Source organism: Procambarus clarkii, chromosome 42, assembly GCF_040958095.1.
Source record: "Procambarus clarkii isolate CNS0578487 chromosome 42, FALCON_Pclarkii_2.0, whole genome shotgun sequence".
In the NCBI taxonomy this organism is placed as follows: domain Eukaryota; kingdom Metazoa; phylum Arthropoda; class Malacostraca; order Decapoda; family Cambaridae; genus Procambarus; species Procambarus clarkii.
The window spans coordinates 25806704-25822925 of NC_091191.1; the positions used below are offsets into that span (position 1 = coordinate 25806704).

The 16222-nt window shown below is 51.4% G+C and overlaps 1 pseudogene; it reads left to right on the forward strand.

Moving 5' to 3' along the window:
- The window catches only part of LOC123752915 (endoribonuclease LACTB2-like), a 41786-nt pseudogene that overhangs the window by 24004 nt on the left and 1560 nt on the right, over window positions 1–16222 (forward strand).

The following is a 16222-nucleotide window of genomic DNA, read 5'->3' on the forward strand; positions in this document are numbered from 1 at the left end:
TATTTTGTTCAGACTTTATGGCAGTGCTGGGTGTGCTGGGAGGTTTTCCTCCTCTCTTGTTTACCTTAGGGTAAGGGGTAGTTTGCACTGGTAGCGGCACGGGGTACTGAGCAGCTAGTTATCACTTATAATGGCAGTCGGCTCTCTTAATCCTTAAATGGCGCCTATTTAGCATGTGTCACCCACAGGCGCATACCCAAAAAAAAAATTGCTTTTTCTTCTAAACCTGTTAATTTGTGTTCACTGATCATGGGAAAAATAATAAAAAAATCGTAAGTGGCATATATTGCCCGCTATAGGGTGGGGAAGTCTGGCAAAAAAACAGGTGCTGACTCAGCGTGCGTCCCAGACGGTCTGTTGCTCGCCAGCTGTCATGCCGGAGTTGCCACAGAGATAATTACCAAATTATTTCAATGTCTCTGATTGATTTTTTGTAGTATTTTTTGCTGTAATATTATTCAATAGTGTGTAGTGTGATATATTTATATAATAAAATGAGTGAATCATCACTGTACTCAAAAATATGGTGTGCATATTGTTGATTCAATTATGTTCATCAAACAGTGAACAAATACTTTGTTAGTTATTACACTATATACACAGGTTATATATAAGTGTCTGCATGTTTTGTTCACCATAACGAACCACTAAGTTGCTATTATGAGTCAAAAAGTAACGAGGAGTGACCGCCACACACCAGCCAGCCACTCGCTACCACTTACTCCCTCATGGGGAGTCTGGCCCTAGCTTCGGTAAGGGGCGGACGTGTTGCATCGGCGCTCCAGCAGTTTGGTGTTGTTTGCCCGTTTCGGCTGGTTGGGGGCGGGTGTGTCTCTGCTCGCCTGTGCTGACGTGGCGTTACGATGGGGGTCCCTCTACCCCCAGTCGTCCGGGCTCAGTCTGTGGGACTAGAGTTCTCTGTGCGGGCTGGTTACCCGGAGATTGCCCTGGCTTGTGAAATGCTCTCTGTCCCTGTGTTTGCGATTTATGGGGTCGAGTTGGTAACGGCCCGTAGGGCAATTGTGAAGTTTGCAGAGGAGGTGGCGTATCGCGATTTTCTCCGGCGATACGAGGGGCGGACACTGCCCCTGCCGGATGGTGCGGGCACTGTCACCCTCTCGGATAGAAGTGGTGCACTTACTTACATCAGTGTGCATGGGGCTCCCTTGGAGTTTCCAGAGGCTCTGCTACGGCGGTATTTTGGCCGGTTTGGCGCAGTTGTTAGTGTGAGAGTGAACGTGGTGTCTTCTAGTCCTCTTAAGGGTGTGAGGTCTAACATTCGCACCCTGGGCATGAGGCTCCGGGCGGATATTCCGTCCTCTGTGCGCCTTATGGGGTACAACGTTCGGGTGTTTTACGCCCGTCAGCCGCAGACGTGTTATCGTTGTGGTCTTTTGGGCCATCAGGCTGCTGACTGTTCTGCGCCTGCTGTTGCACCAGTGAATCTCTTCAGTGAGGAGGATTTTCCGCCCCTTCCTGTGGGGGATGATTCGGTGGGAATGGACGTCTCTTCGGCTGAGGAGGTGCCCTCTGTAGCAGCTGTTGCTCCGCCTGTTGCGCCCCCTGTTGTTGCCGCATCTCCTCCGGAGGTTGTGTCCTCGCCTAGTGCTCCAGCTGGTGTCCCTGAGCCTCTTCCGCCTGCCGTTTGCTCAAACCCCTCGTCTTCCGGTTCTTCCTCTGCTGTGTCTGTCCCGGTCCCTGCGCCCTCGCCGTCTGTTCCGGCTGTGCTGGGAGCTGAGGTGGTTCCGGCATTCCCTCCTGTGCCTGGCCTGGTGCCCCGTGTGGTTGAGGAGGCTGCCGTGCTGCGGCGTGCGTCGGTTCGCTCGGTTGGTGCTGCGCGGGTCGTAGAGTCTGCCTCCGGGTCTGATGATGTGCGGCCCGAGCCTAAGCGTTCCCGGCGTTCTTCTGCGTGGGCTGATGTTGGCGAATTCGACGAGTGTCGTCCTTCCGTTGACGGTGGCGTGGCTCCGGATGTGGTGCACACTACGGTGGTGGCGGAGGTACACTTGCCTGAGGATGCCGGTGCCGGCGTTTCGGCCTCAACCTCTGGTCCGGTGTCCGAGGGTCCTGCTTCAGGTGCGTTGCCTGCGTCGGATGGCTCCGGTTCTTCGTGGGCGGTGGTTCCCCCTGCTGTAGTTGGTGGTGAGCGGGGTGGCCTGGTGGTGATGTTGAGAAAGGATGCTCGCTCTGGATGTTCTGTGGCCCCTTCCTCGTTACCCGTTTCCTCGGCAGCGGTCTTGCCGCCTCTTCCGTTTCCTGCAGTCCCTTCCGACACCTGCTCCGATGACGAAGGCGTGGCAGGCTCGGCGACCCTCGTCCGCTTCTCCGGTGTCATCTGCTTCCTCGAAGGGCGTGGTTGGCGCTCCCCAGCCTCGTTATGCGACTTGCGTCAGTGACCTTAGGCATTGGCCGATGCCGCCAGATATAGATGTTCCTGAGTTTATGATACCCGCTCGAGCGCGGGGGGTCGCAAACCCTACCGACCTTGAAGATCTAGTCTGGGAAGCTTACAAGGCGAAATATCCTCATGATCTTTTCCCGGAGAAGTACATTTCTCACGAGGTTCCTCGCAAGTGATTTCTGTGTATTTTGTGTTGCCTGGTTGTGGGGTGTGTATGTGAGTGGGTGGGGTGGGTATTGTTTCCCGGTTCCTGCGTGCTCCGGTTTGTATTGTGGGTTTTCTTGTATGGCTCGTGGGGGGGTGTGCGGTTCCTGTGCGTTTGTGTGTTCGGTTGTGGATGTCGTGTGCGCTTGTTTGTCATATTGTGTGCCCTTCAGGCTGTTGGGGTGTGCTCTTTGTTATGTGTGCATTGTGTGTTTGAGGTGTTAGCAGACTTGTTTTGTATGTTTCTCGCCTCTATGCTTCCCTTATGTTTGTATTACGCTGTGTTTATATTTGTGTTATGTTTGTATATGCATTTTTTGTTTTGTGGTCAGCCCTTCTGGCTGGTCTTCTCTTGATTTGTTCCTTTGTCATTGTTCATGTGTGTGCTTTGTACTTTTGTTCTGTTATATTTGTTCTGTTTTATTGTACATTATACGCATGCTTGCATGTAAAAATAAAAAAAAAAAAAAAAAAAAAAACTTACTCCCTCAACACCTCACTCGCCCACATTCTCCTCTCACCATACTGTTTTTGCTTTTATTCACTATATACAGACGTTATATATAAGTATGTTCATTCGTGTTCACCATAATGAACCACTAAGTTGGTATGCTGAGTGGCAGTGGCAGCCCGCCACTGGCTGCTACTTCCTCCCTCCCTCAAGTCACCTGACTCACCCACATTTCTCCTCCCTCAATACTGTTTTTGCTTTTATTCACTATATACAGACGTTATTTATAAGTATCTACATTCGTGTTCACCATAATGAACCACTAAGTTGGTATGCTGAGTGGCAGTGGCAGTGGCAGGCAGTGGCAGCCTGCCACTGCCTGTCACCCTCACCTCACCTGACTTGCCACCATTTTCCTCCCACCATACTGTTTTTGCTTTTATATACAGATGTTATATTTAAGTATTTACATGTTTTGTTCACCATAACTGTACATCTAAGCTTGTATGGTGAGTAAAGGCAAAGAGACGTAGCTACTCACACAGTCAGCTGGTGGCGGCCGCCCTCAAGGCCAGACGCACCAATATTTCTCCTCCAACAATACTGTTTGTGGTGTTATTACACTATATACACACATTATATATAAGTATCTACCTGTTTTTTTCACCATACTTGTACAAGTAAACTGGTATGGTGGCCAAAGACCATAGTGGTCACCAGTAAACATGATAAGTCATGCAGACGACGCACCTCCCTCGCCAAAATTGCGGCTCCCATCCTACTCGTATTGCTGTTATTACACACTATACACACACATTATATATAAGTATCTACATTTGTGTTCACCATAGCAAACCACTAAGCTGGTATGGTGAGTGCAGTCAATAAAAAATGGCCACACAGTCAGAAGACACCGCCACCACCCTCCCTCCCACAGCATTACTCCTCCCTCCATGGACCACAGCGCGGTCCCCGGTAGGCCTATAAACTCCATTCACACTGATGCCAAAGTCTAATATATTACATATCAGTCTGGATAGCTCCGAGGAGCCTCAGGGTCTCGCCCAGAGAATGATGTTTCATTACATTCAACGCTGTTTTTTTTCAGTTAATCATGAACTTACAACCAAAGGTTATCTTTCCCGGCCATGGCCCGGTGATAGATGATCCAGTGATCAAAATTCAGCATTATATCGAGCACCGCAATGAAAGAGAGCCAGATCCTTGACGTTCTTGCTAGCAATCCAACAAAATTTTTATCATCCATGGAAATAGTCAAGCTTGTTTACAAGGTCAGTAAAGCAGTTGCACAAAAACAATTATTGGTACTTTTCATGTTAAATGATTAGAACTATTTGTTTCATCACTCCAAATCCAACCTTAGGTTATTCAATTGATTGCTTTGTATATTTTGGTCAAATCATGTTATTTGTAAAATATTTTTATGAAGTATAGGATCCATCAGGAGAAGGTTGAACAGTACTATTTGAAAAGGAGACAAAACAAAAAAGCAACGAAACAGTAAGTCACTTTGACATGAAAAATATTAATTAAAATATAAGTATTAAAAGGATAAATTACTTAAGTGTAATATCTTCATCTTTATGCATCATTGTAATTACTGCCAACACACTATCTGAGTACCACAAGAGTATCTTAGTTGTTTCGAAGATTAGGTGTTTAGTAGTTCATGTGACTGTCACAATTATAATGTCAATCATTCACACTTTCAGTTTCTCATTCCTTTATATCAAGAAAAGAATTAATAAGTGTGTGTATAAGTTTTTAGTCAGCCTACTTCTGATTAGATAAAGAGGGTACACTTCCCGACCTGTCGGACCTCACTCTTTGGTTTATTCCATCTATTCGTTTGCTGTCTGGTCCCAGGCGGTGCCTCCACTCATGTGAGGCCTATGTACTCTCACAGCTGGCCACGTCGTCACTGTCTGGTCCCAGGCGGTGCCTCCACTCATGTGAGGCCTATGTACTCTCACAGCTGGCCACGTCGTCACTGTCTGGTCCCAGGCGGTGCCTCCACTCATGTGAGGCCTATGTACTCTCACAGCTGGCCACGTCGTCACTGTCTGGTCCCAGGCGGTGCCTCCACTCATGTGAGGCCTATGTACTCTCACAGCTGGCCACGTCGTCACTGTCTGGTCCCAGGCGGTGCCTCCACTCATGTGAGGCCTATGTACTCTCACAGCTGGCCACGTCGTCACTGTCTGGTCCCAGGCGGTGCCTCCACTCATGTGAGGCCTATGTACTCTCACAGCTGGCCACGTCGTCACTGTCTGGTCCCAGGCGGTGCCTCCACTCATGTGAGGCCTATGTACTCTCACAGCTGGCCACGTCGTCACTGTCTGGTCCCAGGCGGTGCCTCCACTCATGTGAGGCCTATGTACTCTCACAGCTGGCCACGTCGTCACTGTCTGGTCCCAGGCGGTGCCTCCACTCATGTGAGGCCTATGTACTCTCACAGCTGGCCACGTCGTCACTGTCTGGTCCCAGGCGGTGCCTCCACTCATGTGAGGCCTATGTACTCTCACAGCTGGCCACGTCGTCACTGTCTGGTCCCAGGCGGTGCCTCCACTCATGTGAGGCCTATGTACTCTCACAGCTGGCCACGTCGTCACTGTCTGGTCCCAGGCGGTGCCTCCACTCATGTGAGGCCTATGTACTCTCACAGCTGGCCACGTCGTCACTGTCTGGTCCCAGGCGGTGCCTCCACTCATGTGAGGCCTATGTACTCTCACAGCTGGCCACGTCGTCACTGTCTGGTCCCAGGCGGTGCCTCCACTCATGTGAGGCCTATGTACTCTCACAGCTGGCCACGTCGTCACTGTCTGGTCCCAGGCGGTGCCTCCACTCATGTGAGGCCTATGTACTCTCACAGCTGGCCACGTCGTCACTGTCTGGTCCCAGGCGGTGCCTCCACTCATGTGAGGCCTATGTACTCTCACAGCTGGCCACGTCGTCACTGTCTGGTCCCAGGCGGTGCCTCCACTCATGTGAGGCCTATGTACTCTCACAGCTGGCCACGTCGTCACTGTCTGGTCCCAGGCGGTGCCTCCACTCATGTGAGGCCTATGTACTCTCACAGCTGGCCACGTCGTCACTGTCTGGTCCCAGGCGGTGCCTCCACTCATGTGAGGCCTATGTACTCTCACAGCTGGCCACGTCGTCACTGTCTGGTCCCAGGCGGTGCCTCCACTCATGTGAGGCCTATGTACTCTCACAGCTGGCCACGTCGTCACTGTCTGGTCCCAGGCGGTGCCTCCACTCATGTGAGGCCTATGTACTCTCACAGCTGGCCACGTCGTCACTGTCTGGTCCCAGGCGGTGCCTCCACTCATGTGAGGCCTATGTACTCTCACAGCTGGCCACGTCGTCACTGTCTGGTCCCAGGCGGTGCCTCCACTCATGTGAGGCCTATGTACTCTCACAGCTGGCCACGTCGTCACTGTCTGGTCCCAGGCGGTGCCTCCACTCATGTGAGGCCTATGTACTCTCACAGCTGGCCACGTCGTCACTGTCTGGTCCCAGGCGGTGCCTCCACTTCATGTGAGGCCTATGTACTCTCACAGCTGGCCACGTCGTCACTGTCTGGTCCCAGGCGGTGCCTCCACTCATGTGAGGCCTATGTACTCTCACAGCTGGCCACGTCGTCACTGTCTGGTCCCAGGCGGTGCCTCCACTCATGTGAGGCCTATGTACTCTCACAGCTGGCCACGTCGTCACTGTCTGGTCCCAGGCGGTGCCTCCACTCATGTGAGGCCTATGTACTCTCACAGCTGGCCACGTCGTCACTGTCTGGTCCCAGGCGGTGCCTCCACTCATGTGAGGCCTATGTACTCTCACAGCTGGCCACGTCGTCACTGTCTGGTCCCAGGCGGTGCCTCCACTCATGTGAGGCCTATGTACTCTCACAGCTGGCCACGTCGTCACTGTCTGGTCCCAGGCGGTGCCTCCACTCATGTGAGGCCTATGTACTCTCACAGCTGGCCACGTCGTCACTGTCTGGTCCCAGGCGGTGCCTCCACTCATGTGAGGCCTATGTACTCTCACAGCTGGCCACGTCGTCACTGTCTGGTCCCAGGCGGTGCCTCCACTCATGTGAGGCCTATGTACTCTCACAGCTGGCCACGTCGTCACTGTCTGGTCCCAGGCGGTGCCTCCACTCATGTGAGGCCTATGTACTCTCACAGCTGGCCACGTCGTCACTGTCTGGTCCCAGGCGGTGCCTCCACTCATGTGAGGCCTATGTACTCTCACAGCTGGCCACGTCGTCACTGTCTGGTCCCAGGCGGTGCCTCCACTCATGTGAGGCCTATGTACTCTCACAGCTGGCCACGTCGTCACTGTCTGGTCCCAGGCGGTGCCTCCACTCATGTGAGGCCTATGTACTCTCACAGCTGGCCACGTCGTCACTGTCTGGTCCCAGGCGGTGCCTCCACTCATGTGAGGCCTATGTACTCTCACAGCTGGCCACGTCGTCACTGTCTGGTCCCAGGCGGTGCCTCCACTCATGTGAGGCCTATGTACTCTCACAGCTGGCCACGTCGTCACTGTCTGGTCCCAGGCGGTGCCTCCACTCATGTGAGGCCTATGTACTCTCACAGCTGGCCACGTCGTCACTGTCTGGTCCCAGGCGGTGCCTCCACTCATGTGAGGCCTATGTACTCTCACAGCTGGCCACGTCGTCACTGTCTGGTCCCAGGCGGTGTCTCCACTCATGTGAGGCCTATGTACTCTCACAGCTGGCCACGTCGTCACTGTCTGGTCCCAGGCGGTGCCTCCACTCATGTGAGGCCTATGTACTCTCACAGCTGGCCACGTCGTCACTGTCTGGTCCCAGGCGGTGCCTCCACTCATGTGAGGCCTATGTACTCTCACAGCTGGCCACGTCGTCACTGTCTGGTCCCAGGCGGTGCCTCCACTCATGTGAGGCCTATGTACTCTCACAGCTGGCCACGTCGTCACTGTCTGGTCCCAGGCGGTGCCTCCACTCATGTGAGGCCTATGTACTCTCACAGCTGGCCACGTCGTCACTGTCTGGTCCCAGGCGGTGCTTCCACTCATGTGAGGCCTATGTACTCTCACAGCTGGCCACGTCGTCACTGCGGTGCAATCTCTGCACCTGCTCGACGACCCAGCAGGGTCGTCGAGCAGGTGCATCGAGCTGGAATTTACAGTCCAGCATTGTTTTTGTGGCTGTTCATGGCAGACAAAGACTTGTCCCCTCTTACCATTTTATATCTGCATATTTTCTGTGGGGAGCCCCGTTGGCTCCCTGAAGCTATCAAACTGACATGTGCCATATTAGTTTGGTGCCATCAATCCTTGGAGTTCTAGTGCCTACCAGGTGCCACGAGCCAGAATCTGGCCCCCTCAGAGAAGCGCAGGGAGCAATGGCCATATGAGCACTCTACATTTAGAGTTTGTCATGTCTGCCATCGACTGGGAAAGGCACCCAGAAAGGTAGGCGAACCATTACAAACCTCTAACTGGTTAAAATTTCAACCTTCGTCCGAACAGAGCCAAAGAATTCCCCTCAAAAGAAAACAATGAAACAAGCAAATCATCATCCAACTAGCACACCTGTTTATTATTACCCTCCCTCCCCTGATGGGGGGGAGGGGAAGCCTGCTCAGGTGAGCCAGCCGCTCCACCCCCCCAGTTTGTAGAACGATGAAAAACTGCCGACCAGAGGGGAGGGAGGCTGGGGGAAACGCCACATTCTGGGCGAGCCCCGGAAGCTACCTGATGCCCTCTCTTCCTCCAGTCGGCAGTTTCAAGAAATGGAGTGGTGGACTGTGAGCTCCCCCACCCCCCTAACCTCCCCCCTAAGGTTTGTTTTCTTTCTGGGGAAGTTCTTTTGCTATGTTCGGACGTAGGTCACAATTTTCAACAGATTGTGGTTTGTTTTGTTTTGCCTATCTTTTTGGGTACCCTCCCTGGTCAATAGCAATTATGACATACTTTAAATGTAAATTGCTTATAGGCTATTGCTCCCTGTGCCTCTGGTGGAACTAGGTTGTGGCTCGTGGTTCCTGATAGGCATAAGGACTCCAGTGATTGATGACCTGAAACTAATATAGCACATACCAGTTCGGATAGCTTCAGGGAGCCTCCTGGGCTCGCTCAGAAAATGTCGTTTCATTACATTCAGCACTGGTTTTTTGGCAAAGAATGAGTTAGTTGGCTTGCGAAGGGGGTCCAGTGATCATAGATCACTGGACCCCCTGGTCCCTGGTCCACCCTGGTCCCTGATCACCCTGGTCCAGTGATCGTAGATCATTGGACCAGGGTGTATTGTTTATTTTGTCCGATGGTGGCTTTGCACCGCCACAGGTTGTGCTTCAGTGGACAACAAATTTCTTGGTTGATCTGGTTTGCGTGGTTCCCTGTTCCAGGGCTCATATTTCTCAGGTCATCTACAGTGTCATTAAATCTAGCCAGCCTGCAGTCTACCCTCATGCTCTTGATGTTCGCATATATGCTGACCTGTCGGTGGTCTTTGCCAATATGTCTTGGGCTGATATTTGGGTGGAGGGAATTTTGTGGTCGAACAGGGTGTTGGGGCCCCGGTATCTTGTGAATGTTTGCAGTCCTCAGCAGCCTTGTGTGGCCTTGGGTTGTGTGTCACAGCCATTGGCCTCTTCCTCTTTCTGATAATTGCGTTGATCTCTCCTCCCTAGTAAATTCCCTGTTTTTCCTCCTCCGTGGGTAGCTAGTTTCAGGGAGCCACAAGGGGCTTTCCCCCAGAAAACCAGCATTGAATATAATTAACACTTTCGTCCCCCAGGACGCTGGGCTCCCTGGGGGAGCCGGTCGGCCGAGCGGACAGCACGCTGGACTTGTGATCCTGTGGTCCCGGGGTCGATCCCGAGCGCCGGCGAGAAACAATGGGCAGAGTTTCTTTCACCCTATGCCCCTGTTACCTAGCAGTAAAATAGGTACCTGGGTGTTAGTCAGCTGTCACGGCCTGCTTCCTGGGGGTGGAGGTGTGGTCGAGGACCGGGCCGCGGGGACACTAAAGCCCCGAAATCATCTCAAGATAACCCATAAACGTCTGGGACGTACACAATTAACTCTGCGGAAGTGCGAAACGAACTGTCCTGATGTCCGAAAATAATATATTTGTTAAAAATTTCATTGTTTATTCGATCATTATGGGACTAGTCTTAAAATGTGTGCCTTTAGTGTGCGAACCATTTGATAACAGAATGAACGACGTAGTAGGAAAATTGAAGTGAGAAAAATGAGCAGATTATACTCATTTTAGTGTGAATGTGCGGATGGGTGCTTGCTCATGGGTAACGCTCGACATAGTTTCTAGTTTGCTGTGGGTAGCACGCCTGTTTATTTTTATCTTGTATACATATATCCCCTTAGAGAATTCTATTGAGAACAAATTGATACCAAAATGAAGGATGTAACACAAAAATTGATGGGTAACGCTCACAGGTAACACTCACAGGTAACGCTCACAGGTAACGCTCGGGTGATTTTCAGGTTTGCTGCGGGTGGCATGCCAGGCTTTTTGACCTTATATGCATATATCCCTTTAGATAATTTTATTGGGAACATTTTGATATCAAAATGAACAATATAACATGATACTTGACGTGAGAAAACACATTTTAGTGCGGGTGTTGTGGGTGTGCAGATGGGTGCTCCCTCACAGGTAATTCCTGGCTTTTTCTGGGTTTGCTGCAGGTGGCATGCCAGGCTTTTAGACCTTATATGTATATATCTCTTTAGAGAATTCTATTGGGAACAAATTGATACCAAAATGAAAGATGTAGCATGAGAATTGAGGTGACAAAAGTGAAGTAGAGTACACACATTTTATTGGTCTTGCGCACTTATGGGTAACACTCGGCCGATTTCTGAGTTTGTTGCGGGTGGCACGCTGGGCTTTTGGACCTAATATGCATATACCCCTGTAGGGAATTGTATTGCGAACATTTTGATATCAAAATGAATAATGTACAATGAAAATTGAGGTGAGAAACTTGAAAAGAGTAAATACATTTGTGAGCAGGTGTTGCGGGTGTGCCAATGGGTGCTCGCTCACGGGTAACACTTGTCCGACTTTTGGCTTTGCTGCAGGTCGGGCACGCGGGGCTTTTGGACCTTATATGCATATACCCCTGTAGGGAATTCAATTGGGAACATTTTGATACCCAAATGAACGATGTGCCACGAAAATTGAGGCGATACAACTGAAAAGAGTATACACATTTTAGTGTTGCATTGCACTCACAGGAAACGCCCGGGCCACCTTGGGGTAGTCTGGCACGCGCACGCCCCAAACGCATAAGTGTTAAATGCCAATTTATGGGAGAGCCTCAGTGGCTACCTGACACCCTCCCTACCCCTGGGCATTGGGGTGGTTTACATAATAAGAGCTGGTGGTGGAGCTGCAGGCTGACCCTGTCTGACTCCCTATTACCCCCAAATGAGGGGGAAGGGAGGTGAGGTGAACAAGTTCTCGCTAGTGTCACAAATTGTAGATGGTTTGTTTACTTTGTTGGGGAAGTTCTTTTGGCTGTTTGGAAGCTTCAGTATGATTTTAAACCAATCAGTGGTCTGTTTTGTTTTGCTAACTTAATGGATGCCTTTCCTTGGTGGTGGCAAACATGAATGAATTTTACATAATAATATTCATAGTGCCCCTGCTCTCTGTGCCTCTTTGAGGGGAGCCAGGTTTTGGCTCGTAGTCCCTGGTAGGCTAATAAGAAGTATGCGATCTGATGGCACCTAGTAGTTTGTTACTTTATCAACATAGTAGCATCACAGAACCACCGGCGCTCGCCTAGAAACTGGCGTGTTTCATTATATTCAGTGAATTTTTTTTGTTTGAATATAGATAAAATTTTCATTGAATATAGTGAATTTCAAATTTGAAAATTTGAAAATTTGAAAATTTGAAAATTTGAATTATTTGAATATAGATAAAATTTGTTAAAATTTTATAAAATAAATTTTTGAATATAGAATAAAAAATTCATTATATTCAATGAATTTTTAATACTATCAATGCACCACAGATTGTCCTTCTTTTCTACTATAATGCTTCAATTTTCATGCTTATACTCTCTATACATTTGTATAAAAACTACTCTATTCATGAGCAAAATATTGTAATAGTTAGATATAATGCAATCCCATCAAGAGCATTCATGATGTGTTTGCTGATATTTTTATATGTGGCTAGTACAGAAGACTCTTTGAATTCTCTTATTGTATGATTTCTTAGCTAATTTGTCACAGAATCAACTCGAATGTTGTTACTCAACCAACTAGCTTTCAATATACTCATGATTTATAAAAACAATACTATTGTATGCTTTTGCTTTCTTTTAGAAACTGGGAGATAAAGAGATAGGAACTGAATGAATCTTAATTTGTTACTTTCTAAGAAATATTGCACAAAATGTTTCTGTAATCCAGAGTTTACAAAATTCATATGGATGCAAAGCTTTTCTCCACTTACCTTATTGCATCGTTCATCATAGACCAGTTAAAAATTTCACATTATTCATTTAAATGGGTTAACTGAGCGAAATGTTCATTTGTGCCTAGGAAGAGCATAACTGTAGTGCACCTTCCTCTCTAACTCGCAGTTTGGCTTCTGGAGTGATCCAATAGAAAAGAATTGAAACGCATTGCTGTAATTATTAGAGATATGATGTCACAGAAGACAAGAAAAATGGAATGCAGATGTGGTATACACGGACTTCGCAAAGACATTTGATAAATGTGACCATGGAGTGATAGCACACAAAATGAGGTCAATGGGAATAACCAGTAAAGTAGGACACTGGATACTCAGTTTTTCTGGGGGGAGCCCCGTCGGCTCCCCGGAGCTTTACCGGCTGATATGCTAATGTCAGACTTTGGCATCAGTCATGTGTATGGAGTTCTAGGGCCTACTGGGGACCACGGCCAGAACCTGGCCCCCTCAGAGAGGCAAGGGGAGCAATGGCCTATAGAAACCCCCGTGTGGTTGGAAGCATTCTATGTCTGCCATCGACCGGGTCAAGCATCCAGAAAGGTAAGCATTCCAAAACAAACCCCTATTCTGGTGAAAATTGCTACCTAAAGCCGAACTAGTGGATAGAACTCTTCAACAGAAAACAAGGAAACTAGTATGATGTCATACATCACCGCGCCGCTGTCTGCGCAGCTCCCCCCTCCCCGGGAGGGGGAAGGGGGAGCCCCAGACCTCCCACGCCGACTATGCACCCATCAGTTCTTCGGCTGATGCTATAGGCAACGGTTATGTGCTCCAGCTCCAGTGGTTGTTTCAGCACTGTACCTAGAGTGTGGTGTCTGTTTTCTAGGTGGTGCGTGAGCCGGGAGTGATTCTCCATTACTCGGGCTGCATGCGCCTAGGGTTCCCTTCCCTAGGTGCCCTGTAAGTACTGCCCTTGGGGCTTGGGGCCACCTTCCACAAGTTCCTTGGGGCCTGCCCCTGCTTGGCCGTTTACTGCTTGGTTTTCGGCCGCTCTTTGTGTGCTCGGGTGTTCTGTCTCCCTTGTTCGCCTTAGAGTAAGGGGCAGTTTTTGCACTGGTGGGGCGCAGGGTACTGTGCAGCTTGTCTTTACCAATCATAGCGGCCGGCTCTGTTCCGCTTGGGTACGCTGTCCTCTTGCGGGGTTTTCTTTTTCTTTTTGTTTATCTACCTGGTAGGGGGGGGGTCTGCCTTCGTCCTTGCCCCTTGTGTCCCTTGTGTTCTGAGTATTTTCTGGTGGTACCCCTTGCTAGGTTCCCGTGAGTGTACACGTCCCGGGGGTTCAGCTCTTAGAAAGTTGTTTGGTAGCTTTGGGTGCCGGTTAGCAGTACCCTGCCTGGGATTACCTGAGCGCGAGTCCTCTTATAGTAAACGCTCGGGACCCTGGGAAACCCCTGGGGGCGCGCGGGTCCGATGGATGTGACCCCAGAGTACCCCCCCTCGCTTCCAGCGAGTTTGAAGGGTTGCTCTCACCCTTTGTCTCTGGGTGACTCTCTGTTTTGCCTCCGTCTGCTGCCTGTGGGGTCGGTGACACCTTCGACCTGGAGTCCTGCGAGTTTGGTTGCTCGTTGGGGCTCGGTTACCCAGTTGTGCTGACAAAGCGGGTGCGGGCAGCATGGGCGTTGCACTTGAGCCTTGGTGGTGGCAACGTTCTCGTGGTTTCCTCCCCAGGAGGCCCGGGGCTGCCCCGTTGTAGTTCGTTTTGGGACTTGGGGGTGTTGGTTGCTTCGGTTCCATCCACGCCCCCTTGTCTTTCCCCTGGATCACCCTTCCTGCCTGCATCCGGTTCCTTAGCGTCTGTAGGTTCGGGGCTGGGTTTTTGGTGGTGTTGAGACTCTGGCAGTCTCGGGGAATTCCCCTTCCGGGGTAGTGACGGGGGCATTTAAGCCTGTTCCTCCAGCCATGTTGTATGAGTCTGCCAGTGGGCTCCCTTCCTTAGTGTTTTCACGGCTGCCCCGGTTTTCTGGTACGGCCGGGGCTTTGGGGGAACAGCTTGGCCCCGGGGCCTGTCGTGTAGGTTCCCGGGGCTGAGGAGGGGCTGACTTGGGGGGCCTTGGCCCCGTTGGACCCCGTTTGGGTTTTTATCCCCCTCTAGGCGGGGCTTGTGGTTACGCGGAGTGGGGTCTTTCCTCCCCACTCGCCGTACGTGCTGTTGGGCGTCGGCCCCTCCCCGGGCTCGGTTCCTTGGCCTTTGAGTCGGTTGGTTCCGTCCTGTGGGTGGATGTTTCCTCCCCCCCCTTTTTGGGACGGTGTTTTCGTCATGTTTCCCCGTTCGATGGGGTTCTGCGTGAGTTCTGATCTCGGGTGCGCCTGTGCCTTCGTGTGCCTTCGGGACTAGTGTTGGCTTCTGTGTTCTCGATGGTACGGGAAGTTTTTCGCTACTTCCTGCATTATTAGAACGTCTGTCGGCTCCTCGTCCTTGTCGCCCTGTTGGGCTGCTTGTCGCCCTGTTGGGCTGCTTGTCGCCCTGTTGGGCTGCTTGTCGCCCTGTTGGGCTGCTTGTCGCCCTGTTGGGCTGCTTGTCGCCCTGTTGGGCTGCTTGTCGCCCTGTTGGGCTGCTTGTCGCCCTGTTGGGCTGCTTGTCGCCCTGTTGGGCTGCTTGTCGCCCTGTTGGGCTGCTTGTCGCCCTGTTGGGCTGCTTGTCGCCCTGTTGGGCTGCTTGTCGCCCGGTTGGGCTGCTTGTCGCCCGGTTGGGCTGCTTGTCGCCCGGTTGGGCTGCTTGTCGCCCGGTTGGGCTGCTTGTCGCCCGGTTGGGCTGCTTGTCGCCCGGTTGGGCTGCTTGTCGCCCGGTTGGGCTGCTTGTCGCCCGGTTGGGCTGCTTGTCGCCCTGTTGGGCTGCTTGTCGCCCGGTTGGGCTGCTTGTCGCCCGGTTGGGCTGCTTGTCGCCCGGTTGGGCTGCTTGTCGCCCGGTTGGGCTGCTTGTCGCCCGGTTGGGCTGCTTGTCGCCCGGTTGGGTTCTTTTTTGGGCTCTTTGCTTCTTTGGCCGGTTTTATTGTTCCTGCTTCCTCTTTTGGCTACTTTTCTCGTTCAGTAGTCCTGGCTGGCGCCTTCCCGCAGAGAGGGTGTGCGGTTCGGCCAGCGTGTTATGCGCATGCGGCGTGGAGTTTGTTTTGGTCTGGGCGGTGTTTTAGTGCTGGTGTTTTGCGCCCTTTTTGCTACAGTGCTTTGCCTCTCGTTCTTTTCCCTGGCTGCGGTATGTGCCCCTTCGCGCCGGGGGTGTCCTGGTTCCCAGTTGTGGGGGAGGACACCGTGGTTTTCCCTGTCATGGGTGTGGACCGCCTCCTTCGCCTCTCCCTGCTCTCCTGCGGGTCCGGCAGGGTCCGGCTCTGGCGTCTTCACCTGGCGGTGCTCCCAGGTTCTTCTGGGCACGGTTGAGTCGTCAAGTTCGTGCCACCGTTCGCCAGGTGAGTTTCTGCGGTCTGGCGTCTTTTGGCCGGGCGCTGGATGCGGAGTTGTTTATATACCTGTCTTTAGTTAGGTATATTTTTGTACGACTGTGACCGTTCGCACACCAGTGAGTGTCCCTTTTTCAACCCTTCCTGCCCCCCTCATGTGCATGTCCAGCCCATGCTGGAGTCATTCAGGGGACACTCCTTTTTTAATGTTGTGAGGTGTGGGGGTTGTAGGGTTGGTTCTGTACTCA